The 27,726-nt window shown below is 45.9% G+C and overlaps 1 protein-coding gene across 1 annotated transcript in view; it reads left to right on the forward strand.

Moving 5' to 3' along the window:
• Positions 1–27,726, forward strand: part of TMEM132D (transmembrane protein 132D) — a 525,295-nt gene that overhangs the window by 36,795 nt on the left and 460,774 nt on the right. The window lies entirely within an intron of this gene.

Here is a 27,726-nt window from a genome sequence, read left to right on the forward strand (position 1 = left end):
ATGGTTCAAGTAAATCTGGGTTATACAGAAGGCTTCATTCAAAGGACCATCTCCAGCTTTTTGAGAGATCAAAAGCTTGGGAAATGACACTTTCACTTGCCTCACCCTAAGCAAATCCTGATAAAAAAATGGGCACCATGCCTTTCGGTGTGGAAAGCTTATGTAACATTCTCAGCCACGGATGGGTCGCCACCTGTGGCTGTCTCTGTCCATCCACGCTGCTCCTCCAGTTGTGTCCTGCCAGAGTTGCTTTGAGGTACCATCCTCCCTCCTTTGGATGTGGTCTTGGTGGGAATATTAATTATGATGCCTCACTTTTCCTGGCGGAGAAGCAGCAGGTCTGTGAGCCAGACTGGGCCAGTCGGGTGCTATTTGCCACTGTAACAGCACAAAGACTAGAAATGGTGAGTTTATCCCAACAGGGCATCTTGGGGATGATCTCTCCGGGTTCATACACTGGAATCACCAACGCTGCTCAAGGATCTGTCTTGTCTTTCAAGTTTGGTGGTGTTTCAGTGACTACTTTTTCTCAGACATTTCCAGTGTGTGTTGGAGGGTTCCCGCACCCCCAGGAGGCGGTCCAACACCAACTGGTGTCCTCCAGGGAACTCCATCCTGACCCGGTCTACCCGGAGATGGCATTGGATCCCCCAGGCGAGGGGTAAGGTCCTGCAGGACTGCCCCCCCCGCCCCCCGCAGGTGCCAGTGGCAGTTCCAAGCCTGTCCCCTGTAGATCAGAGGTTCCCAACACCCCTTCGTCTGCATTGATTAATTTGCTGGAACAGCTGGCAGGACTTGGAGAAACCCCGACTGGCTGGGGTAAAGGATGTAACTCAGGAGCAGCATCCAGATGGAGGAGACGCCCAGGGTGGTGTGGACCTTCATATATCTTCCAGGTGCCACTCACCCTGAATCTCCATGGGCTTCCCGTCAAAAACTGACCTCTGTCCTTGGAGCCAAAATATAATGCCAAGACAGAGTTTGGGGTAAAGTGGAACAATAGCTTTCCTGGTTTGCCCAGCAACAGGCTGTGGCCTTCAAATCCTGTGAGGCTGCCTGGAGGAAAAGGCTAGGGTGTTTTATAGAGAAATACAGGATCTACTGGTTTTGGTAAACAGTAAGTCTCTTCTACCAGCCTCCTCTGTCAGGTGTTCCAGGGTGGTTACTGGGTTCCTGAAACAAAAGGCTAAGAAGAGAGGAGGGGAGTTTGCAGAAGAGATGGGAAGGCGTGTCTTACAATCCCTGAAGCATTCCTAACTTCATGCTCACCCACCTGCAAGCTCCAGGAACCCCGTCCTCCTGGGTTTCTCTGGAGCCTCCACTGCATAGGCACGACCAATAAATCGCTGGCCGTGGAAGATTGAACTCAATTTCTCCATTCAGTCAGACCCTGGAGGTCCTGGGTGGGGCTGAAATTTCCACCCCTCTAGCCTCCTAGCTAGCACTCCTGGCCACCTGCCCCACACGCAGGTGCTTTCAAAGTCGCTTTATTAACATAACAAAAGACATCTTTATGGCTCTCCTTACAGGAGATTCCAAGGGTTTTAGGAGCTCTGAATCAGAAATGGGGACCAAGACCAAACTTGTGTTTCTTGTTATAAATCATGGTATCCTGGTGACTGACCCCCAGGGTCTTTCTGAAACCTGTTCCTGACATAGAAGCCCTGTGTCAGGTAGTAGCAGGCAGTGCCTTTGGGTAAAACATGAGAGTCTTCCAGTTTCCAGATCGTGTAGAGGGATAATTTGATGGACTTTATCTGGGCACAGAAGCCCACTTCCTTGGGGTTTTTTACATTTGATATTTTGAATTTCCTTCCAGCGATGGCACACAGATACTGGGGTGAATGCATATGTGTGTATGTGGTCGGAGGGATAGATTTTAAGATTAGGCATTGAAGATATGGCACAATTTTTTCTAAAAGTTTTGTTTATCTATTCATGAGAGACACAGAGAGAGGCAGAGACATAGGCAAAGGGAGAAGCAGGCTCCCTGCGGGGTCCTCATGCGGGAACCTCATGCGGGAACCTCATGCAGGAACCTCATGAGGGACTTGATCCCAAGAACCCAGGATCACGACCTGAGTCCAAGGCAGATACTCAACCACTGAGCCACCCAGGAGCCCTGCTAAAGCACAATTTTAACTCCCTTTTAACATGTCTTTAGTTTTAAAATATTGAAATTATCTGGGTTTTCTTCCCCATCTGAAAGACTGGTGATATATAATCCATGAAAAACAATCTTTACAGTTGTGAGGATGGGGGTGCAGAGTGCTTGCAAATGGTTGTGTCTCTCACCATCATTCTAAAGCTTTGGGGTTTTGTTAAGCCAATAACAGTTGAAGTTTGATGACATATTATACAAGATTAACACAGTATAAATTAGAGTGTCTGATGAGATTGTTTTAATTTAGATCATAAGGAAGAGAAAAATATTGAGAAGGGAGCATAGTGTAGTGAAGGGAAGGAGGAAAATTATGCTAAAATCAGCTTTATGTCCAACAAAGCGGTTTGAAAAAGGTCTTTACGCTCTCTGAGGAAAACTTTTCAACAGAAAACAAAATCATCACAGTGTTCGTTGTGAGGTTGCAAATCCTAGTCAGTATGTGCCTTGTCCAAATGCACAAAACAAGCGCGTCTCTGCCATTTATCATCCAGTGATAGTGGTGCAGTCTGTAACTTGGGCAATGGTCCAGTCTGGGAGCAAAAGGCTTACAAAGTTACCTTTATGTTTCAACTAACGTTTTATTTTATTTTTTAGCATTTGTTTTTATTTAAGTTCAATTTCCCAACCTATAGTATAACACTCAGTGCTCATCCCATCAAGTGCCCTCATCAGTGCCTGTCACCCAGTCACCCTAACCCCCTGCCTACCTCTCCTCCACTACCCCTTGTTCGTTTCCCAGAGTTAAGAGTCTCTCATGGGTTGTCTCCCTCTCTAATTTTTCCCACTCATTTTCCCTCCTTTCCCTTATAATCCCTTTCACGATTTCTTATATTCCCCTTATGAGTGAAACCACATGATGATTCCTTCTCCGATTGACTTACTTCACTCGGCATCATACCCTCCAGATCCATCCACATCAAAGCAAGTGGTGGGTATTAGTCCTTTCTAATGGCTGAGTAATATTCCATTGTATACATATACCACCTCTTCTTTATTCACTCATCTGTTGATGGACACATCGATGTCCTCCAACCAACATTTTATTTATTTTTTTTTAAGGTTTGATTTATTTATTCATGAGACACACACACACACACACACAGAGGCAGAGACACAGGCAGAGGGAGAAGCAGGCTCCATGCAGGGAGCCCGACGTGGGACTCGATCCCGGGTCTCCAGGATCAGGCCCTTGGCTGAAGGTGGCACTAAACCGCTGAGCCACCTGGGTTGCCCCAACCAACATTTTAAAAGCAAGTCTTGAGTCAATGCCCATAGGGAAGCTGATGGAGGTGGTGATGCTGGGAAGGGGTAGGGGAGTAAGAGGCAGTGGGGGCTTTGTGTCCAGAAGCAGAGATGTGCCCCCAGTAGGATTTTTAAATGCAAAACCCTTGTTTTTTAAAACCAGAAGGCATCCCAGCAGCCAACAGGTATGTGAAATGAGGCTCTCATCACTACTTAGGGAAATACTAATCAAAACCACAGTGTGAGGAAATCAAAGAGGGAGACAAACCATAAGGGAGTCAAGTCTGGGAAACAAACTGAGGGTAGCTGTAGAGGGTGGGGGATGGGGTACCTGGGTGATGGGCATGAAGGAGGGCACATGATGTGATGAGCCCTGAATGCGATATGCAACTGATGAATCATGGACCTCTACCTCTGAAACTAGTAATACAGTATATGTTAATTAATTGAAGTTAAGTAACATTCACTTAAAAAAAAAACAAAGAAAACACAAAAATCACGGATTCTTCAGAGTCCGGTGTCTTTTGCACCTCTCCCTTTTCCACAGGCAGAGCCAGAAAGAGAAGTAACTGCCCTAGAGGTGGGGACAAGTGGTGGCATTTGTGCACCATGTAGAGGTGGATCCAGCAGAATTTGGTGATGGTCCATGAGCAGTCTGTGATGGTCTCTGAACGGGGAGGGATAGAGCTGCTGTCTACAGATCCAAGAAGATGTCAGGAGCAGCAGATTCAGGGGTGGAGATCCCAGGAGTGTGTTGTAATCCCCTTTTGCTGTGCCTCCCTCACTGCAATGCACCTGTCCAGAAGCTCTGTGCAGAATTAAGTAAGTGATTAAGTAAGTGATGGAATCTCTTTCCAGCCAGTGAGACAGGCTTCTGTGTGTCTGGATGTGTGTGTGTGTGATTATATATATGATACTATTTCTTTACCGAGAGACAGATGGACATCCTTGGTCCTGCACAGCATCCTGGCCCCCTGCCCCCATGCCTCACAGTGCTTCCCAGGCTGAACCCTCTCGAAGGCATTTTGAACGTGATGAGGTCTTCGCACCTCCAAGTCCACTGAAGACAACATTTTCCTCTGTGTCCCCTAATTGGTGGCCCCCATTCTGCTTCTGGCTCTTCACAGCAGCAAGAGCGATCTTAAATGCAAGCAAAATCAAATCACTCTGCAGTTTAAAGACCAGACACAGGTTCCTCACCTGCCAGGTGGAGCAGGACCACACCAGCCAGCACGCTCACAGCCTCATGACCCTATGTTCCACCCACCAGGGCTCCTGTCTGTCTCTGGAAGGCTGATTCCTTGGCTGTGTTTCCTTCATCCATAAATGTCATTCCCCGTTGGTCTGGCTCTCTCTTAGGACATAGGTCCTGGGCTGAGTGTCACCCCTGAGGGAGCTTTTCCCACACTGCATGCAGCACCCTGCCCCCTCACCCCAAGAGCTTCTCTGAGACCCTCATTCTGTAGGGCAGGGGTCTGTGTGTAGGAAAGAGCAATTTATGGATAAGGTAGAGTCAGAGACCTTAACTCTACAGGTGAACAATTTATGCCATTCTTACCTTTGGAATTGGTTCCTCCAGCTCATTAGTTTGAGTCCTGTTTTATTTATTTAGTGAAGGTCATAGTGCGAGTATGTCATGCTATGTGTCCTGCAGGACCTCCAGGCAGGAACGGCATAGCTAATCATCTTCATGGTGATGTCAAGAGCTGACACTCAGGCCCTGCCATGTGCCAGACCCTGTCCTGCATTGAACCTTAGCATTATATATAACCACGATTATGATTTCTATTTCAAAAGGAAGAAAATGAGGGATGGACAGGTTCGTGAGAGAGAAGGGGTTTGCACCTTTAGTCTGGGACTTTGAGCTGCTCAGCTCAGAGCAGCAGGACAAGAGGATGCTTGGGACACAGTGGAGTGACAGCACCATCCAGTCATGAGAAGCCAGTCATGAGAAGGTAGCAGCTCCTAGACACTCCCACCCCTGTGAGTAGGTGCATTTGGGGCCTTGAAACAGTGCCCCAGTCTGTGTTTGCAAGTCCTGATCCTAGAAGAGTCACTATTGCAAAGCTGAGCAAGAATTATGAAGTAGAATTTGTCCTACCCAATGCTTCCAGCCAGTCTTGGGATTAGCTTTGAAGCTGATGTGTATAGAACTTATACAGATGCTCTGGCTTTGTGTCATTGTACATTTTCCTGGGTCTTTTTTGCTTGTCTAGCTTGAGCACTTTCTCCTCGTTGTACCCGCTCGGGGCCAGGTCACTTGGATGGGATGCCCAGGACGCTCAGTGTCCAATCCACAGTCCCTGTGGAGGAGAGAGGGCCTGCCTGCATCCTGAGCCCTGGGCTCCTCACCTGCGCAGCCCCCTCCAGCCCTGCAGGTGCTCACAGCCTGGTGAGCTGTGTGATCTGAAAATATTCCCAGGGCTGGGAGATGTGCAGCCTCCCCACTTGGCATGGCCTTTTGCAATTCTCTGCAGACATTTGTCAGAGGTTCCCTTGTGGCCTGTTCCCTGTTGCCCACACCAGTGCAAGATCTCCCTCCCCACACACGTTTAATAATTAAAAAGGAATCCTTCAGGCATATGGGATTCTGGAGGAGAAACTTTTTTTTTAAGATTTTATTTATTTTTTCATGAGACACAGAGAGAGAGAGAGAGAGAGACAGGCAGAGGGAGAAGCAGGCTCCCCACGGGGAACCCTGTGTGGGACTCCATCCCGGGACTGCAGGATCACACCCTGAGCCAAAGGCAGACGCTCAACTGCTGAGCTACCTAGGCATCCCTGGAGGAGAAACTTTAAGTGTAGCAGTAATACTCACCACACAGAGTTAGGGACAGACAGCACTGCAGCTGTCTTAACTTTGTAACATTTGTAATATTTAGCAGTGGAAAACTGAGCATTCAATAGTTCTGTAGTAGCAAACATGGATTTCATGTCTAGTGTATGCTGGGCACCATGTTAAGGGTAATAATCTTCAGAAGAGCCCAAGAGCTGGCAATTGCTGCTACCCCCGCTATACAGGTGAGGAAGGTGAGGTCATCTACCCACACCGCAGCGTCCAGTGTGCCTCCAAGAGCCACAGGCAAGTGGCAGCCCTGTGGATACCTGTGTGCATCTCCTACTCTTACTAAATTTCCACAAAATTAGTAGCTTAAAACAACACACATTTGTTTTCTCTTACAATTTTGGGGGGCAGAAGTGTGAAATGAGTCTCAGGAGCCAAAACCAAGGTGTCAGCAGGGCTGGTTCCTTCTGGAGGTGCCAGGGGAGATTCTGTTTCTTTGGGTTTCCCACTTCCAGTGGCTCCTGGCTCTTCCTCCATCATCCAGAGGAAGCATCACTCCATCTTCTGCAACTTCATTGTATCTCTTCCTCTCTCCCTTTTATTAGGACCCTTGGCATCACACTGAGCATACCTGGACCATCCAGGCCAGTCGTCATCTCCAGTCACATCTGTAGTGCCACCTTTCCCATGTGAGGTTACATATTCACAGGTCCCGGGGATTGCTATGTGGCATCCTTGGGAGGGGGATGCATTATCCTGTCTACCACGATCCCCAGGAGCAAATCAGGAATTGTCCAGCATAGGAGAGAGGCCATATGGATGTAGGGGTGTTCTTACCATGAGCAGAGGTGCCTGTGAACAAGGCTCAGACCAAGAGGTCAGATTATTGGATTGGAGAGACCTTCTCGAAAACCTTCTTGGGGATACTTCCCCAGAGTGGATCCTCAGTAATTTTAAACAAAGGTAGCATGTTCATTTTCTCAATTTTGCCGGGTCAGTGTCTTTCAGCTAACTTCTCAGTGGGTTCCTATTCTGGAAGCCAGAAGCCAATTGAAATTGATGAAATCCTCACATTCCAGTGCTTCAAAGAACGGGGCTTTCATCAATTTCAGGCTCCAGGATGGAGCCAATCAGCAGAGCCACAGAGCTGGAGGACACAGGTCTGCGTGAGATGTGTGCAGGTGACAATTTGTTTTAAAGGATTCTCAGAGAGCAAAGATCCTAGGCACCCTGGGAGAAGCAACTCTCCCCTGGAACACACAGTTCTTATTGTTTGGATTTATATATTTTCTGCAACTATACAGAGAGCAAAACCTTAATTGTTCAAGGACCCAGACTGAATGCACTCTGAATGGCTTTGTCTTCTCAAGGCTAGAGTTGCAAGTTTTCAGCATCTGAATTTTTTTTTAAATAAGATTTTATCTGGCAACCCAGGTGGCTCAGCGGTTTAGTGCCGCCTTCAGCCCAGGGCGTGATCCTGGAGACCCGGGATCAAGTCCCACGTTGGGCTCCCTGCATGGAGCCTGCTTCTCCCTCTGCCTGTGTCTCTGCCTCTCTCTCTCTCTCTCTCTGTGTCTCTCATGAATAAATAAAAAATATTTAAAAATATAAATAAATACGATTTTATCTATTTATTTGACAGAGAGAAAGGGCAAGAGCAGGAGAGGGAGAGAGAGAAGCAGACTCCCCACGAGCAGGAAGCCTGACTTAGGGCTCGATCCTAGGACTCTAGGATCATGACCTGAGTCAAAGGCAGATGCTTAACCAATTGAGCCATCCAGGTGCCCCTTCAGTATTTGAATCTTTTTTTTTAAGCCATTCTAACGTACCTGCCACCATACCCTTACCTTTGTAAGAAGAATGCACCAAAAAAAAGAAAAAAATCATTTAATGTTCTTTTCCTTGGTGTGATGGTTCATTTTAGGTGTCCACCTGATTGGGCTAAGGGATGCCTGGACAGGTAGTAAATAGGATTTCCAGTGTGTCTGTGAGGATGTTTCCTTAAGGAGCTGGCATTGGAATCAGTAGATGAGTGAAGAAGATGGTCCTCACTTTTGCGGGTGGACATCTTCCAGTACTTTGAGGGTCTGAAGAGAAGAAAAAAACAGAAGAACATATCCTCTCTCTTGAGCTGAGACATCCATCTCTGCTGCCCACAGACCTTGGTGTTCCTGGTTCTCCAGCTTTCAGAGGTGTGAGACTTCCCACTTCCAATGAAAATGCTTCTCCCTCCCCTCCCCTCCCCTCCCCTCCCCTCCCCTCCCCTCCCCTCCCCTCCCCTCCCCTCCTCTCCTCTCCTCTCCTCTCCTCTCCTCTCCTCTCCCTCTTTCCCCTCCCCTCTCTTCCCTCCTTTTTCCTTTTCTTTATTTTCTCCAGCAAAAGCCTCTCCTCTGAGGGCCCCTGTGTGGCTCAGTCATTTAAGCATCTGACTCTTGATTTTGATTCAGGCTGTGATTTCAAGGTCCTGGGATCAAGCCCCATAGTGGACTCCATGCTCAGCGGGCTCTGTGCTTGGGATTCTCTCTCTCTTCTGTTTTCCACCCCACTTGCACATCCTCACTCGTGCTCTCTCTCTCTTTTTCTCTTAAAAAAAAAAAAAGATTCTCCTCTGTTTGGTGCAGGTGTGCACTTGCAGTGCCCACGATGGTTATTTGAATGCCTTTCACTGCTTAGCGAGGACTAACATGACCACTTAGGTTTAGCAGCAAGGTCTCTAATCTCATTGATTTTTCTTGGTATTTGCTAGAATATTATAGCTGAGACAATTTAAATAAGATTTTGAGAAATGAATGGAGGAGTTACTTAATCTGCTTAGCTTGTTCAGTAATAGGTGATCTATACAGTGCATTATTGACTATAGAAATTCCGTACACACTGCAGCATGATGGATGACCCTTACCAATGATCAGGGGGCAACTGATTTTTTTTTTAACATTTCAGTGTTATGGGCTGCTGGTGAGTATTTGTGACATTGGCACAGTGGCTACAAACCAGAGTTGGACAGCAGGTGGTGATTTTCACCCTACAGGTTGCATAATGGGCAGCGATCCTGAGCCTCAGAGAGAGCCTGGTGACTATTCTTAATGTTGATCTTTAGGTAATTCCCTTTGGTGCTGTTTGTATGTTATTTACCCAACATTAGTTATTTTGTTCATCACAGAAATGTCTAGGTCCTTTGGGTTTGGAGCAGGTGCAGCAAATGTTCAACCCTATAGGGACCAGAGATGAATTGTGCTATGAGTGAAGCATGCAGGTGTGAGCAGGAAAGAACAGTGTGAACCTGAGGACAGGTGGCTGTGACCATGGTGGTTGGGGGAGCACACAGGGCCACGGGGCTGCTGGTTCTGTCAGCCAGGGGGAGCCACAGAGCCCCCTACAAGACAGTGCCTTGTCTTCTGATAACTCAAGAGATACACAGAATTGAGATTTCTGTGTGGATTATCCAGAGCATTGAGTGTTTTCAGCTACTTAAAAACTTTAGGAGGCTGTCAAGCCACATGTGGGGATGCTCCTGGTGTCACACCTGGAGGAGGTGCCGCTGGCATCTCAGGGACCTCGGGACCACAGGTGCTGCCGCACGTCTGCACACAGCCGGGGCCCTGCATGGAGCCGTCCAGCCGCTGCTGTCACTGTTGCTGGGGAGTGACCACAGCTCGGGTGGCATCACGCAAGCACAGCCGACCCACTGTTGCTTCTCTGAGTATGTATGCTTAAGGCTTTCTTTGTCTTTTAAGAAGTACAGATTCAGTTTTATATAAAGAGAGGACATTTTTGTCTCTTTTAGAGCATTTTAATCTGAGGGTTTATGTGTGGCATCTATGTGTTTTTCAGCATCAAACTGACTTTTTTTTAGCGGCATTCGTCAGGAAGCCTGGAATTCCCTGGTTCCGCACCACTTCCTTCCTCACTGACGGCTGGCTCCAGTCTCAGGTTCCTAGTTCATGCTGCTGTGTTTGCTTCCCTGGAATGTGGTGTGTAGGTTGTAGTGTTACCCAGTATTCCATGTTATGTGTAGACTGTTGATGGAAATGCTTGGGAGAGCAGTATTTCACATAGAAAGCACATTTCTGGGGCAGCTGGGGGGCTCAGTCCATGAAACATCTGCCTTTGGCTCAGGTCATGATCCCGGGGTCCTGGGATCCAGCCCCACAGGGACTCCCTGCTCAGTAGGGAGTCTGCTTCTCCCTCTGCCTCTGCCCCACCTCTACTCTATCTCACTCTCTCTCTCTCTCTCTCTCACAAATAAATAGATAGAATCTTTAAAAAAAAAAAAAAGAAAGAAAGAAATCACGTTTCTCTCCACATGGCTTGCTTTGCTACCACTAGCCAAATAACATTTACTTGTGCGCCTGTGAAACCAATGTCAAGGGAAGCCAGTTCCTGGCGCCATAAAAAAGAAGTCTCACGCTGTTAGAAGTGAGAAGTCTGTGTAGGCAGAGGGTGACTTCTGTAGGGCACATACCTCTTTAGAGAAATGGCAGTAAGTACAATTGTTTTCTGTTTGCCAATTTACCCAAAAGGAAGAAACAGTGGAACCAAAGAAAAACACACTCATAGTGTGGAAATCTGGACAAGGGTGAGATCCTGACCTGCCTTCTAAGTGCAGAGAAAGGAATCAGGTGATCCAGAGATGCCTGAGTTTGGGAGACGTGGGAACCTGAGCTCACAGGTCAGGGTGGGATTCCACTCCCTGGGACGGTCACTCCTCAGGTATCTCCAGCCTTCCCCACCTGTGTGGAGCACCTCGAGGGTGATCTTTGCAGATTGCAGGAGGGAGGAGCAGTGGTTGGTTTGGTTTCTTTATTCCTCTCTTTATTCCTTTATTCCTTTCTTCTGGGGAGACCCCGATCACTCCCCAGGGCTGGCCCTGGGTGACAGCAGCAGCACCTGGTAGCTTTCATGGCAGGAACTACCCCTTGATACCTGGTTTGAGTGAGCTGTATCTTCCCTGATACGTCAATGCAGGGCACTCTAGCAGTGGTCCAGGGTGCTCTAACGAAAATAAAAACACGTTTTAATATTATGGAATTCTTATAAAAGTAATATTTGATTGTCATAGAAAGTAGACAACACAGAAAATGAGCAAAAATAAGAAAACAAGGAAATCAATCATAAATTCTATACCCAGCGAGAACTCGTGTTAATATTTTTAAAATAAATGGTATTCATCGAAGTATAACATCTATAAAGGAAAGAGAACAAGAATACAACTAAAGAGGTTAAACATCAGGGTTAAAAAGAAAAAAGAAGAGAGAACAAATGAATAATTACAAGTAATTAACATATCCAGGATCAAGAGAGAAAAGTAGTTGCCAGGGGCTTGGAGGTGTGGGAGATAGGGAGGGGGTAGCAGAAGGGAGCAGATTCCGGGCACCTGGGTGGCTCAGTGGTTAGGCATTTGCCTTCGACTCAGGTTGTGATCCTGGGGTCCTGGGATCAAGTCCCTCATTGGGCTCCCTGCAGGGAGCCTGCTTCTCCCTCTGTCTGTGTCTCTGCCTCTCTCTGTGTCTAAAATAGTAAAGAAATAAATTTTTTTAAAAAAAGGAAGAGAGCAGATTCTCAGCTGTAAGATGAGTAAGCTCTGGGGATCTGTTGTGTCACATGGTGCCTATGGTCCATAACACTTGCACAATTGAAATTTGCTAAGGGAGTAGAACTTTGGTGCTTCCTATGTGTAGGGTTGTGTAGGGATGGATGTGCTAATTAGATGATGGGAGTCCGGTCCCAATGGTACAGATCACCACTATGTACACTTTAAATATCTTACAATTTTACTTGTTGTTTATAACTTAATAAAGCTGAAAAAAAAAACAACCAACCCAAAGCCCCAGATAGAATTTGCATGGCACCCAGAACCTACAGTTACCCTGTTGCCTGGCACAATCCCAGGGGGGACCATTATCCTGAACATACATTGGTTTTGCCTGCTTTTGAATTTTACGTAAATGGCATTATGTACTGGGCAGCTGTGTGTGTATGGCTTTTTACACTACGTGTCATGTTTATGAAATCCATATAGGTTGTTGTGTCCTTTTGGGTCTTCTGCTGACTTACTGTCAGGTTTCCTGTTTTGTTCTTTCCACCTCGTTTATATGCCTAAGTATGTAGGGCTCTGTGATTTTGTTTCCAAAAATGTGGTAGCCTTGTCGATTTACACATATACCTATGATGCATATAGTCCCGGGCCATCACATGGGCTTATTGCCCTGGACCCCTTTATTTCTTTAAAAGATTTATTTATTTTAGTGAGAGAGAGTGTGTGTGCAGGGCAAGGAGGGGCAGAGGAAGAGGGAGAGAGAGAATCTCAAGCAGACTCCCCACTTAGTGTGGAGCCCGATATGGGGCCCATCTCACAACCCCGAGATCAAGACCAGAGCCAAAACCAAGAGTCAGATGCTTAACCAACTGAGCCACCTAGGCACCTCCATCATGGAGGAGGTAACAGCTTCTAACAGCTGCCTAATGGCTGTAACCACTGTGCTTACAGTGCAAGGAGGTGTTGGCCAGAGGACGTTGTGCTAGGTTATATGGTCAGTGGTGAGCAGGGTAGGTAAAGTCCTTCCTCTCTCCATGTTCTGCTCACAGATGACTAGACCCAAGCGTTCAGCAGGTGATGAAGACAAAGACAGGGAGTGCCAGTAGTCTCTTCATCCCTTGTTGCTGTGTGATTGGCGGTGGCCAGATGATGGCTGTAAAATTCGAGTATTTTTTCCTGAATTATGTTATTTTGAATGTTGAACATTCAAATCCTTCTAGCCCTTAATGTTTACTGTGTTTGTCATGACTCCATAAAATGGGAGGCTCTGGTTTGTTCTCATGTCTGCTATCCCAGCACCTGCAGAGATACCATTGATTTGTGCTTTTCCTGATAATTTGTGGTTATCAGCGTGACTTTATGCTTTCTTTGTCTTCGCTTGTCTCCTGGTCTTTGTACTCTTATCGAGAAATAGGAATTTTTTTTCAAAGATTTTATTTATGTATTCATGAGAGACAGAGAGGCAGAGACATAGGCAGAGGGATAAGCAGGCTCCCTGAGGGGAGCCCGATGTGGAACTCGATCCTAGGACCCCGGGATCACCACCTAGTGATGGCAAATGGCAAATGCTCAACCACTGAGCCACCCAGGTGCCCTAGGATGTTTGTTTAGATTCAGAAATTTAAGTTAGTTATGTCTTCAGTATGAGGCAGCTTTGCTGTGTGGAAAGAGATCATATTCCCCAACACTTCAGAATTGAACCCTTTAAAAAAATTTTTTTTAATCCTTAGGAATATCGGAGGTGGGCGGTAATAGAGTATCTGTTGGGAATTGGATTCTTTTTTCTTTTTTTTTAAATTGGAGTTCAATTTGCCAATGTATAGCATAACACCCAGTGCTCCTCCCATCAAGTGCCCCCCTCAGTGCCCGTCACCCAGTCACCCCCACCCCCCGCCCACCTCCCTTTCCACCACCCCTTGCTCGTTTCCCAGAGTTAGGAGTCTCTCATGTTCTGTCTCCCTTTCTGATATTTCCCACTCATTTTTTCTCCTTTCCCGTTTATTCCTTTTCACTATTTTTTATGGGAATTGGATTCTAATTTAAATAAAATCATTTCCATTTTTCTGTTAATCTGCAATAGTGTTTTTCTTTTATAATCAGTATGCCCAAAGAACAGGGGATCTCAGTTTGGGTAAACTTGATTTTGATTGAGTTTACAGGGTTATGCATTTGGTAAAGCATTCTGTTGTTCGTTAACAATTAATAATCTCAGAGCAGCTTCTCAGTGATGGAAGGAGTGTCCCGTGGAACTCTGAGGCTAATTGCACCATGAACTGAACAAACATTAATTGCTATAGAAGTTCAGAGAAAAATGGGATCAGGGATGGTGGTGGTGTTCAGAACAAAAGCCCCACTCAGGGGGTGGAATTGGGCCTGATTCTAAAAACATGAAAAGGATTTTGGTTAAAGGGGCAGAAGCTCATTTCAAGTGGCTAGGACACCAAAAACAATAGTTGGAGGGTTTTTCAGGGTATCATTTTTGGCTTTTGCAAACACATTCTCTTTATGACATCTTACATTTCCATTTGGTTCGTATACAAGGGCAGCATGAGTGGAATGAGCAAGATAGCTAATTATGGGTAATTAAGTGTCATGATTTTCTGTTCTCCAAGGGGATCTGGCGCCGGGTCCCACCTCGCTGGCCAATATTGTTCTTTTTCCATCATGAATGACTGATACTCATATTGCAAGCTATTTAAAAGCCACTGTGTCAGACACTGGGCTGCCAGCTGCATCTGAGAACAGATGAGAAAGGGTTCCATGTTTACCTCCTGAATCTCCCGTTGTGCTTTGCTTTGGAAGGCAGAGCCACAAGGCATGTGGAGTGTGAGTTGCAATGGGGCAAGGTTAGCTTGGCTAAGAGGCCGAGGGGGTCAATGTCTGATGCTCATGTCTCTAATATATCAGCAAACCCCTTTGAGCTGTGTCCATATTGTGGCCACAACTTCTCACCTGCACAGCTGCCATGTTGGCCCAAGCCAGCAGCCTCTGTCACCTGAGTTATTGCCGTGCCCCCTGTCTGGCCATCCTTCTTCACCCTTACTCCTTCTCCCACCTCGTCTCCATGGAGTTGCCAGAGTGATCGTTTGAAACATCTGAGTTTAGTGAATAATCCTACAGTCCAGAGGTTAAAAAAACCCAAGTGCCTGGAGGGAGTGAGCACAACATGAATGAGGCATAAGTGCTGGGTGGGGACTGTGTCCAACTGGTAAGTTACTGCCCCACCTAATGGGCACCTTTCTTTTGCTTGGGGCAGTATGGCAGTAGACTCACAGGCTTGTCACATCTTGCAGTGTTTTAAAGAAACAATCTAGGATCAAGATTTTTATGTGATGTCTTCTGTTTTATAAATATTGGCATTAAAAACGAATTATGAATTTAAAATCACTCCGTGAAGAATCAAATAAAACAGTCTTCGCAGCCAGATTTGGCTCACGGGCCTTTGGTTTACATCTGCCGCGGGCAGTGGGGAGGGTTATAAAAAAAAGAAGAAGTAACAAAAAGACCAGTGGGGTGACATTCTGCATCCGTCTACCTGGGCTTCCTCCTACGACCATGTTTGGGGGGTGACAGTTTACTCTTGGAATAGTGAAGAGCTGGCAAGCCCTATATTCCTCTTTATAACTACAGATGCCCCTTTGCCACATGAAGGCCATCTTGGAATTTAATAATCAGAATTATTTTTTAAGATCTTATTTATTCATTCATGAGAGAGGCAAAGACACAGGTAAAGACACGGGCAGAGGGAAAAGCAGACTCCCTGTGGGAAGCCTGATGTGGGACTGGATCCCAGGACCCCAGGACCCCAGATCACGACCTGAGCCAAAGGCAGACGCTCAACCACTGAGCTTACCCAGGTGTCCTTAATTAGAATTTTTTTATAAAGGATTTGAAACTGGCTCTTTTCTTGTTTAGAAGGCAAGAATCTGAGCGCAGGAAAACAGAATTTACTGCAGAAATTAAAAAGGCCTTTGCTTCTCAGCCCTTGAATGTTCTAAACAAAGACCAAGTCTCGCAGGCTCCGGTGATTCTGCTCAGATTTCCCAGGTTGTTAAGGCTCCACACAGCAGGCGCCAGGCATCCAGAGTCCTCTCAAGAGAAAGGGGCTGATTGCTTTAGGATTAAGAATTTCCAGACAAACCTGAGTGGACTGCATATTAATTATAATCACTCGCAGAGAGAGTGTTGTGCTCACTGAGAGACAAAATTTGTTGTCAGATGAATCAAGAAACAGGAACAAATATTATAAGATGTGAATTTCTGTCTTGAATAATACTTTGAGGAAAACAGCTTATTTCTGTCCTCATTTTAGAGAACCCTCTGTACTGATAGATTTTTCTCTGGCTTCTTGTCATATTGCTTTTTTTTTTTTTTTTTTTTTTTTTTTTTTTTTACATTCTGTGTCTGTATTCTTTTATGATGGAATGATGTGAGAGATTTTTGGGGACCCATCTCATGGCTCCTCACCACCAGTACCCTCCATGTACCTCCACCTATTAACATGCTTGCAAAAGAGATTTAGAAGCACAGCCAGCCTAATGGCCGTGATGGAGGGATAAATGCTGACATGCTGGGTACAGCCTATGATCAGGAAAGAGGCCATTTCCTTATTGGAAAGGACGGTCACGGTAGCAGAGGGTTAGTGCTAACAGGGTATGTGTGTAGGGTGTCCCCTGTTCTTGCTCTGTACACTTTGCTTTTTTTCCATCCATCCAAAAAATATGTAAGGCATTTGAGGTTGCAGTTTGAAATTTTGTTCCGGCTATACCCTATTAATCCACCCACATTTAACATGCCATGTTTGAATCGTTAATTTGATTATAAGTCACTTGGGAGAAGACTGTCTCCTGCCGAGTAACCAGATCTTAGTAATAGACACTGTTGGAAGCTGGTGGAGGGTGCGGGAGAGACCCACTGGGTCCCAGCCATCCTTCTGCTGTCCCTGCAGCCCTAGACCTATGCCTTCATTCTGTTTTGTTTTGTGCTTGGTCTTGGTCTTCAAGTCTCCAAAATGGGGACAGTCGCATGATAATACAAGTGCTCTAACATGGGAGGATCCTCGGAGATCACCTGGTCCGGGGCTGCCCCTCCAAGCTGCACGTTGGAGCCACCTGGGAGTTTTGAACAGTTCTGAGGTTTGGGCCAAATCCACACAAATGTATCAGTAAGGGGTGGGGTGGGCATCCATATCGCTCTAAAGGAGCCCCGTGTACAGCTGGATGGGGGCTCAGTCCTTCTTGGACAGAGTCGGGCTCCTGCCAGGCAGGATCTGAGCTGGAGGAGGGCTCCCTGGGCACGTGTAGTCAGCTGCAGGGGGTGCCCAGACCTCTGGCCTGAGTTTGCTGTGGACTCACTTCACCTCTGACCCACACTAACCCAGGATGCATGGTTATCGTAGCTTGCTAACCAGTCCCTGTTCAGCAAGATGACCTTCCAACAAAGGTCAGCCTCTTCATGCCTCAGGGGCATGCATAGGATAAAGTCCAAAGACCTTATGTGCTCTGGCCCTTGGCTGTGTGTCTGCCTCAGGGCCTTTGCTCTTGCTGTACTCCCAATCTGGAAAGCCTCTCCAGCTGTGTTTGCATGGCCACCACATCCTAGCTTCCTGTGGGTGTCTGTTAAATGTCGCCTACTCAGGGAGGCTGAGTTGGGCATAGGCCAATCCAGATGCACAAATGGAGGACTGAGTATTCCTTCAATTGCTGATTCAGGATTTAAGATTCTTTACCTGTTCACGATCTGGTATTCCTGTGGCCGTAGGAGATTTGGAAAAGCCTCTTGTAGAAAACAGATAGATGTGGGACTTGTCAGGTGTCTGTGGCACCTGCTGGGTGGACAGTGACAAGCAGTTGGCACTGGGACCGTGAGCCGGTGGCACTGCCTGCCGGGCTGTGGTTGGGCTCTGACTGCCAGCCCTGTGTTTTATGCTGCAGCCTGCTGTGCAGGGGCCTCCTCGTTTCTCACTGGGAAGGAGGAATTATCAGAAAAGAGGCTCATTGATGTGGGCAGGGGAATGGATCAGGCTAGTGCACAGAGTGAGGACTTGTCATGGGCAAATTAAGAAAATTATATTTACTGCGACCCAAGCCGGCGAAGGAAGGTTTGGAGCTTCTGCATGGGGTGCATGGCCGATGGATGGCAGCTGGCAGGGGGAGCGCCCTCCTGACAGGTGTCTGCACCCATGCACTCTCCCGCTGTGTCCACAGCCCTCTTCCCCCCAGGCTCTGCCATTTATTTGTGCAGGGTGCCTGTGGGCCAGGGGTCTGTCCATCTCGCTCCCATTCCCTGGAGTCACCTGCCCTGGACACGTCCCAGCAGGTGAACCTGGACAGCTGCGGGGAGGTCCCTCCACCCCCTAGTCGGGCTCCGGCAGTTAGCCCCAGGGACCCGGGGACGCAGGCCCTCCCTCCCCTCTCCTGGCAGCATCCGATGGGGTTCTGGGTTTTATCACAGTGACCTGGCTTATCTCTGGGCCCTGAGAGAGACAACGTCAGGACCTCCCACCCCTTTTTGTTACCTGTCCAATTCAGGGCAAAGCACCCTCCAGACGGAGCCCCATGGTGGTCAGATTCTTCAGTGGAGGGGACTGTCCCAGGTGAGGATGTGCTGTGCATACGTCTAGCTCCCAGGACCATGGCTGAGTCCTTTCAACATTTTATTTTAATTTTAGACATTGTCATAATTAGCCTGAGAGTAGGGATGGCACCATTCCTGTATGCCATGCTTTTATTAAAACCGTGTCTTTAAGTAATGTGTGGTGCATCTAATGTGGATCCCTTCCACGTGGAGGACGATCCAAAATTTAGTCTTCCTAGAACATTGACTGTATTCTGATTATGAATCTTTAATGGCTCACTTGAAATAGTGTGTTGTGTGTGAGTGTGAGTGTGTGTGAGTGTGTGTATATGTATGTGTGGAGGGGGATCAGGGGCCCAGATCACTGGTTATGACATTTGATTGATAAATTCGGCCCTTAAGGAGCTCAGAGGAGGGCAGTAAACAAACAAGTCGCAAGTGTCCTATTTGAAAAAGACTCACCTGTGTTTAGAACCCGATTTGTCAGGTGGAAGAGCCTTGTAATCAGAAGTTTGACCTGATGGTGGTTACTGTCTCGGGCAGTGCTCCACTGAGAAGCCAGCGCCCCGAGTAAGTACTTTCTGCTAGAATAAATAATTCCTGTGTCATTTTCAAAGCATCTTGGCTCCCTGGTGATTACAGATGTCTGGGTTTTAACCATGCTTTTCCTGTGGGAGACACTGAATGTTCACAGAAGCAGGTCCTTGGTGAATAAATGAAAAAGATAAACAATTAGGGGTTGGCCTGCATCTGTCATTCATGTAGATGCACAATATTATAGACAGACAAACCGAAATGCTGGTGATCGATCATGTTACTGCGTTGTATGATCACAGTATGTTTTCAGTCCTGTTATGGAGTTGAGCTTTTTTTCTGTTCTAGGAAATGCATTTTTTGATTATCGGACTGAACTGGACCTACCAATTTCTCACGTCTTTACTTTTGAGTCTACACTTTCAGTATATAGGCAGCTGTCGGGTGTGGAGGGGGTTCGTGAGGACGGCCAGATTGCTGTTTCTGAGAATAGTGATATTGATAATACACTGGCTGATAGGTGTGGAGCTCTGTCTGGAGTAATTCATGTGGTCTCTGCGTGAGGTACCTGTAGCTTTTATTGATGCAGACATTGACAGGAAGAGTGACTGAATGATCTCCCAGAGTCACGCAGCAGGCGTGCGTGGGCTGCGATGAGGTACAGACCAGGTGGCCTGCCCCGCATCCTACTTTTTCACCCACCTGCTTTTCTGTCTGAATTTCATTGTCTGCTTTGCCCTTTTAACAGTGGCAAAGTGAGCTAGTTGTTGGCTGTTTATTCCGTGCCACATAAATTAAGAGGAAAATAAATTATGACTTGGAGTGTGTTGGGGCTGTGGTGGTTTCTCTAACTCCTGTTTATCTTCAGAGATGCATAGAAAGGAAATGCCTTCTTCTAATACCCAACTTACTACTTTTATAATCAGTTTCCATTGTGCAGTGAAACCAGGCGGTCGAAAGATGAAGATCCTGTAATCAGATGGAGCTCGGCCACTTTCTACCTCCATCCAGGCTTCAGATTTCACGTTATCAAGGAGGAGGAGTTCCTGTCTCTGATGGACTTGGCTGTGGGAGAAGAGAGGCCACGAGCTGCTGGGGGCCCTGGGCAAGAGTGAGCCACCCTGAAAATAAACCCGTTAACTTTTGAGGAAACAGATGCTATTATATATACCTGGCTCCTAACATTTGATACCTCTGGATCCCTTATTTTGGATTAAGGGGAATTACTTACTTTGCTTAACTTGCTTCGATTTGGATTTTCTGACCATTTTTATGAAAACAGTCAAACAAGCAACACAATACTTGGGAGATGGTTCTTCTCCCACTTATGTGAGGACTTTAAACTGAAACAAAGCATACACCTGTAAAATATGATGGAGGCTACAAGGCAGTCAAGAAGTGCCAGATGACAGGTTTCATACCATGTAGGAAACTAGGCGCACTGTCTTCTGTGGAGTGTAGATTAAGCACAGACAGAAAAGGCCTTCGAGGATGAAATTGGGCATGATCCCTTCTCAGCATCACCATGTATAGTTGTTCAGGTTGTGTACTGCACAAGTGCTCCTGTGTCAGAGGACTAGCGGGAGAAGGCCAGTCTGAGTCCCTCAGTGAGCTCTGCTAGCTGCCATGAGACCCCATTGGCCTGGAAAGGACACATTTCTAATTAACATGAAGATGTCATGTATGTTAGTTGCAGCATTCGTAGAACTCCACCTCAGTGGGGTGGCCTGCTCCATCCTACTCTCAGATGCTAGATGTGAGAACAATAATGCTAATAATGCTATGATCATGCGAATTAGTGCCACGATTCATCGACAGTTGCCACCTGGGTTTGTTTTCTATTGTTTCTGTAACAAATCCACACAAATGTGATGCTTGGAACAACATGCATTTATTTTCTGTGGGTCCTGTGAGTCAGCAGTCTGACGTGGTCCCTGTGAGCCCCAGGGTGTCACCGGGGTGGTGTTCCTGTCGGGAGGGTTCAGGGGAGGATCTGTCCCCTTGCTGTGTCCAGCTTTTGAAAGTTCTTACTGCATTGCCTGGCCCCGGCTCACCTCCTCCGCCTGCAAAGCCAGCGGCAGGGAGATGAGTCTCCTGTCCTGTCATTCACACCTGTGCTTACTTCGCTCTTTCACTGGCACAGACCCTGTGATTGCACGGAGCCTGTGCACACATTCTGAGATACTCTCCCTGCCATAATCACACCAGAACAGTTCCTTTTGAAGCATGCGATGCCAGAGTCACGCATGATGGCGTCTGGACGTGGGCGTTGGGGGGGACAGTACTCTCCCTTTCTTAGAAAAGGAGGTCAGTTACACAAGGACTCAATCTGATGTTTCTAGCTTCTGGGCCGTGATAGAGGTACTTTGGGGTTCAATGTTGGTTTCCAGGCCGATGTGTGCTCTGATCTCACTGCCCGTACAGGGGTGTCGGCAGCAAGGCTTGCTCACTGCACTCGGGAAGCCTTTGGTACTCGAAGCCTCTTCTCACTTCCCAGGTAACTGAGCAGAAAGTCTGCTTCAGAGGATCCTGCTGGGCATTGGATGTCCCCCTGATGCCACAGATGGGCCTCTTCCTGGCCACCTTTTTGGCATTTTCAAGCTGCTCTCAGGCGGTTTGAGACCGTAGATCTGAAGCTGCTTGGAATAGAGAAGTGATTCCTGAGGTCTTTCTAGAAGCTGAGTGTGACTGGGTGCGCTTGCTGTATTTCCCATCCTGGGCTTAGGAACTCTTGGGACTGTGGACATCAACATGTGAGAAATAATGATCACTTTCCCCATGGAAACATATCCGTTGGCTTCTTCAGAGGAGGGTCCCACAGATGTGTAGGCTGCACGCAGCTGCTGAGCGTAACGATTCTCTGTCTCTGGGTGACCACGTGCCTGGCCGTCTCTGAGCCTCCAGCGGTGTCCACTCGGGCAGCTCAGTGAGCGCGCACTGTGGCTGCAGGCTTGAGATTCACTATCCCCTGTCTTCACAGGCTGGGCACCCAGAGGATGCACCCTGCGTCCTTTCTTCCCCGACAAGGAGATTTCACAAGGAGCTATAAGGGTCATGACTCTTATGCAAATGTAACATAACATCTGTTAAAAATTGTATTTAACACATTAATTCAGGACATCAAGCAGACATTCTAACAGGTGCAGAGGAGAAGCCGGAGAACACAGGTGTCTGGGCAGCGAGGGAATTTTGAGATGCATGCGTGCAGGTCCCCACAAAGCTGCCCCGGGTGTGTGGAAGGGCGTCCCTCCGCCAGGGCGTTGATTTGCGTGTCCAGGCAGGAATGATTTTGGATTACTCTCAGTTCTCTGCCGCATCAGAGGATAGCTTCATTCACGCCCTGGAAAGCCCGGAGGGTGTGCCAGGTTTTGCGTCAAGGCGTGGATCTTCCCCTGCCGCCCTGTGCTGTGTAAGTTCCCTTCCAGGCTGACAGAACGGTTGTCCATACTTCTGACTGTTCTATGTCCATCTGTCCTTGGACTAAGGTGAACCTCACAGATGGGAGGCAGCATTGGTTTCTGTGCCCTGTGACCTCTCCTCTCCTCCCCCTCCCTCTCCCTTCCTCCTCCTCTCTCCTCCCCTTCCTCCCTCCTTTTTTCTCCTTTCTTCCCCCTCCCTCCTCACCTCTCCCTTCTCTCCCTTCCCTCCTCCTCCCTCTCTTCCCTTCCCATTTCCCTCGTTCCCTCTCCCTCCCCTCCCTTTTCCTCCTCACCTTTTCTTTCCCTCTTTTATCCTCCCTCAGGAAATATGGCATATTGATTAAATCACTCAAAAGGACTTTGCTCTCAGAAAGTTTGGATGGAGAAGAGTTGTCTGTGAGATTTTTAAAAAATGCTGTTTAATCCCAGAACTAATCAAACCTTAATGTAAACAATCTTCAAAAAATTATGAGACGTGACACTCTACTAGTTTTAATATGAAACTGCTTGATGGAGTTCCTTAGCCGCATACTGAGCACACAGAGGGTGGCGAGGCCTCCTTGGGAGAGAGGTTGGGGTGGAGTCAGGGCTCCAAACCCACGTGGCATCTTCTCCCTAGCTCTCACTGTGGTCCTGGTCTGCAGGTAATGAGCTGCTGACCCAGCCTCGTGAGATCGGCTCTGTACAGTTTGCCCAGCATCCCTTTGTTTATCTGTTTATTCCGTCTTTTGCACATTTACTTAATGTCCGTACATGTCCTGGTATCATGCTGGGCTCAGAATCTGGAGCCCTGAACAAGCCAGTTCAGGTCTCCACCTCCAGGGACCCTTCCAAGAAGGAGGGGTCTGTGATTCAATAAGGAAAACTAACAGAAAAGACAATTTAGGATAGGAAGCAACTAAGCAGGGCATCAGGGAGAGACCAGGTAGGGCTATGTCAGGCCACCTGCTGCCTCTTAGGCCAAGACCCGAATCAGGAGGGTTAGCCATGCAGAAGGCATTTTGGGCAGAAGAGGGGGCAAGTGCAAAGGCCCTGAGGCAGATCTAGAGAGAGAGCATTCAGGGCAGTGTCAATGGAGGCAGGTGGGCAGGAGCAGCTGTGGCAGTTGGAGAGAGGAGCATTGAAGAAGCCCTCTGAGCCATTCTGATGCAGGCCACAGTTGAGGAAGCACCGTGTTTGATGAAAGGAGGAGAGTTTTGCTTTTTTGTGTTTGATTCTTTGCAAATTCAAAAATTATGGTGGGAACTCACACATCTCCCTCTCTCTAATTACCAGGGAAGACCATCAGTGTAGTTACAGAATTTGGGTTAGATACTTTAGTGAAACCCACCAGGTGAGGATGGGACTAGACTTCCATATGGGATTATCTGCTATGCCTGGCTGGTTACATTTTTAAAAATTATGTTGGATTTACCCTCTTTTCTTCCTAAAATCACAAAACTTTTCCACACACACATTATTTGAAGGAATCTTGCAGTTTTTTAATTAGGAAAAAAATATGAGTGAGGTAAGAGGGATCTACATTTGAGCAACCACACACCAAAAAATTCTTCTGCAAATGGATTTATATGTATGTATGCAGTCATAAATGCATGTCTGCACATCACTGCACATTACTGCATATAAGAGAACCATTTTATCATAATTGGCTAGAATAGTGGTTCTCAAGCCATAGCCCATGTTGGAATCCCTTGGCAATAGTTACAGTGATTTTGCTTCACAGAGGGTCTGTGGTGGGACCTGAGGATCTGTATGTCTAAACAGTTCCTAGGTGTCTAAGCAGTTTGATGCTGCTGGTGTAGGGACCACACACACACGGGTCACACCGCTAAAACACAGAGCTAGGGAAAGAGGACTCTCATGAAGTGAAGGATGGGTTCAGCTGGGAGTAGCAGATGCTGCAAAACAGTGGAGATGAAACCAGCTGGGAGTTTGTTCTCTTGCTCAAAAAAATTCAAACTCACATGGCAGCATTTTGGCCAGCTGGGGCCCAGACCCCTTCTGTCTTGTTACTCTTCTGTTTGCAACCTGTGCTTCCTCCTAAGGTCCAGTGTGCTTGCTCTATGCTCTGGTTTCAGCCCTCATATCTGGTCTGTCATTGTAACAGGAAGGAAGGGAAGGGGCACAGGGCACGGCTGCTCTGTGTATCACTTCTTGGAAACTACAAACCCTGTTTTGCTTACGTCCCATTGACTAGAGTGGCCCAGTGTGGAAGCCATAAACCACATGTGGCTGTTTACTTCTATTAATTGAAATTAAATACATTTGGACTTCAGAATTTACTTTTAGTAAATCACTGGAAGATTTTCTGCAGAGGAAATACTAACTGCCTTATGTTTTAACAAAGTAACTCTAGCTGCTGTATTTCTCCACATATACTATACACTTTATAATATACTCTGATGTGTAATGTACCATATGCTATTATAATATGCCTTGTAATATTTAGTATGCTACAGAATGTAGATACACTGTATAGAATATATGAGTAGGAGACAAGGATGGAAGCACACGACCAGTTAAGGGGCAGTTGCAGTAACCCAAGTGAGTAAATGGACATTGTTTGGTGCAGAGTAGCTGTACTGTATATTCACTGTTTATCAGTTTTCCTCCCTACCCTGTACTCTGAAATGCTAACATTCATAAACTGCTGTCTGGCTTCCATGTGGCTTTGGCTATAGGAAGATAAAGCCAGAGGAGGAAGAGGGCGTGGGTTGGCAGAGACTGTATCTCTCCATTGAGGACCACTGCTCTGCTGGGCAGCCTTCCTTCAGCTGTGGCCCCAGCCATCCAGCACCTGCTCTTCCACATGCCCTTTCGAATCTAGGAATGTGTAGTTTTAGCTTTAACTTCTGCTAGCTCAGGGTGCATCTTTATCTCTGCTACATCTTTACATAACTCATCTTAAAACATCCTCAATCAATTTTAGCAGGATAAATGTTTTCTGCAGGGGCCCTGGGTGATTGAGCGTGGTGGTGGAAATGGACAGAAGAGTTCAGATTCTAGATATGTTTTTAAGGCACAGGCAGGAGCTTATGCATATAAATTAGATATGCAATATGAGAGGAAGAGAAGAGTAACCTACAACCTCAAGTTTTTGTCAAGGATACTGGGCTGATGAAGTTGCATTTTCTGAGATGGGGGCATCTAATGTAGGAGAGATTTTAGAAAGACCAAGAAATAGATGTATTTCGGGCATGTCAGGTTTTGGATGCCTATGAAGTCTCCACAACATGATGTTGAGAAGGAAGACGGATGCAGGTGATGTTCAAGGAAAGATCCAGCCTGGAGATGTGAACATAACACCCAGAGACTGAATGGGACCAGCAAGGGGATGAGTGAAGATAACAAGAGGCCATCTGAGGGCCAAGCTCTGGGCACTGTCTACAGGTAGTGTAGAAGAAGGAGCCAGCAAAGAAGAAATGTGAGGGAATACATAAGACCCAAGAGGTGAATAACAGAGTGCAAATCCTCATTTCTCTCTCCTCACCTTGTATGTCTTAAATTCATGTTTTAAAAGTGATCATCATAGTAGAAGAGAGGAAAAAATAAAACAAGATGAAATCAGAGAGATAGACAAACCGTAAGAGATTCTTAGTCATAGAAAACAAACTGAGGGTTGCTGGAGGGGAGGGAGTGGGAGAATGGGGTGATTGGGTGATGGACATGCAGGAGGGCACGTGATGTGATGAGCACTGGGCATTATACAAGACATTATATAAAACTGATGAATCACTAAACTCTACCTCTGAAGCCAAAAAAAAATTTTAAAAATAAATAAAAGTGATCGTCAAAAAGACATTCCAGAATGCAGTTTGATATTTGGGATAAGCAAGAGATTCTTTTGTACACGACACATTATTCAAATTAAAAATAATAAGTGATATTTAGCGATAATGAAAAAATTTAGAGGAAAAAAACATAAAAAATTAACGCTCCAAATATCACCAGGTAGATACAACTCTTATTCCTGCTTCATATTTGGTATACTTCCTATTATTCTACTTCATGTAGTTATACTGTATTTTATTGTTACTGGGACTTTTTTTTCATGTATAGTATCTATCTCTAAAATTATGGCATCTTAAATTTCCTAGTGTTCTGAAATCAGTTATGATTTAGTATACATTGCTGTCCTGCTAGTATCACCTGCTTTCTGGGGTCATACCTTTTTCATATTCCATTGCTGCTATGAGTAAATAGTTTTAAATAAATATTCAGTAGGTATAAAATAAAAAACAAAAAAATCTTTGTGACATAGTTTAATCTTTTAGAGGTATATAAAATAATGTCTTATTTTAAAATTAATGAGATCTTAGAGTCTATGAAATATAATATGCAGTTTTGTATTGTAAACTAAATATCCTCATTTTCTTCAATCAATAATAAATTGTGTGATATTTGCTTCAGGCTAGTGGCCCAGACTTCCTGCTGAGTAGAAAAGCTGAATAACAGCAAAAAAATGCTTTAACGCATTAGTGAGCTATGGAGGCAGACAGGATATTAAGGAATGCAGAAGCCAGGAGGAAGGGAGGCACACTGTGGTAAATCCAACATTCTGAGATGTTTTCGCCTTGGGACATTGCTTATGCTTAGTTCATACAAGACAAAGAAACATAGAAGCTGAGAAGAAAGTGGTAGCTAAGAGGCAGGAAGCTGAGTGAAGTTTTCACAGTCTCATGGAACTGGGCAAACAAAAAATAGTATATTTTATGCCAAGGAGTAGGGGTAAACTCCCTAGGCCTTCAGAGAGATTTTCTGATTGCTTCATCTTGTCTATAAGCAAAAATACTGGAAATAACTAGTCCTCACAAGCATTATAATCCAATTTCAAACCAGGTCAACTCCCACTATATGAAGGTGATACAATCCTATTCTCCCCACTTTCCAGAAGCAAATTAAGTCATCCCTGGACAAATATAATTCCCATTTTATATTCTGGGTATGCCTGGATAATCCTCTATTCACAGGGTCTGGCACTCAATGAAAATGTCCTAGACACATCAGAAGACAAGATGAGACAAATGAAGTAGATTATAGAAAAATAAACAGAGGTATGCAGAAATTAAAGTTGAATTATTAGATGTATAATTTTGAATAAATGGGATACATATGGTGAGGTAAACAAAGAGCAAGATACAACATTAGCAGAAAAACAGAATCTACAAACTAAAATACAATAGGAATTTTGGACTGAAAAAGTATAATTACTGAAATGAGAAACTTCATACATGTATTATGCAGATTAATTAGAGCTGGAGTGACAATCACTGGAATGAAAAATAGTGTTGAAAATACACAGAACTAGAGAGATATAAAAAAATAAATAAGAAGAAATATGGCAATAAACTTATGTGACATTGTATAAATTTCTGAGGTATAATTGGAGTCCCAAAAAGAGGGGATTTGTAAAGAGGTATAAAGCCTGTGAAAAAATAACATCTGAGAATTTTTCAAAGCTAGGGAGATA

This window comes from Canis lupus, chromosome 26, assembly GCF_011100685.1.
Source record: "Canis lupus familiaris isolate Mischka breed German Shepherd chromosome 26, alternate assembly UU_Cfam_GSD_1.0, whole genome shotgun sequence".
In the NCBI taxonomy this organism is placed as follows: Eukaryota; Metazoa; Chordata; class Mammalia; order Carnivora; family Canidae; genus Canis; species Canis lupus.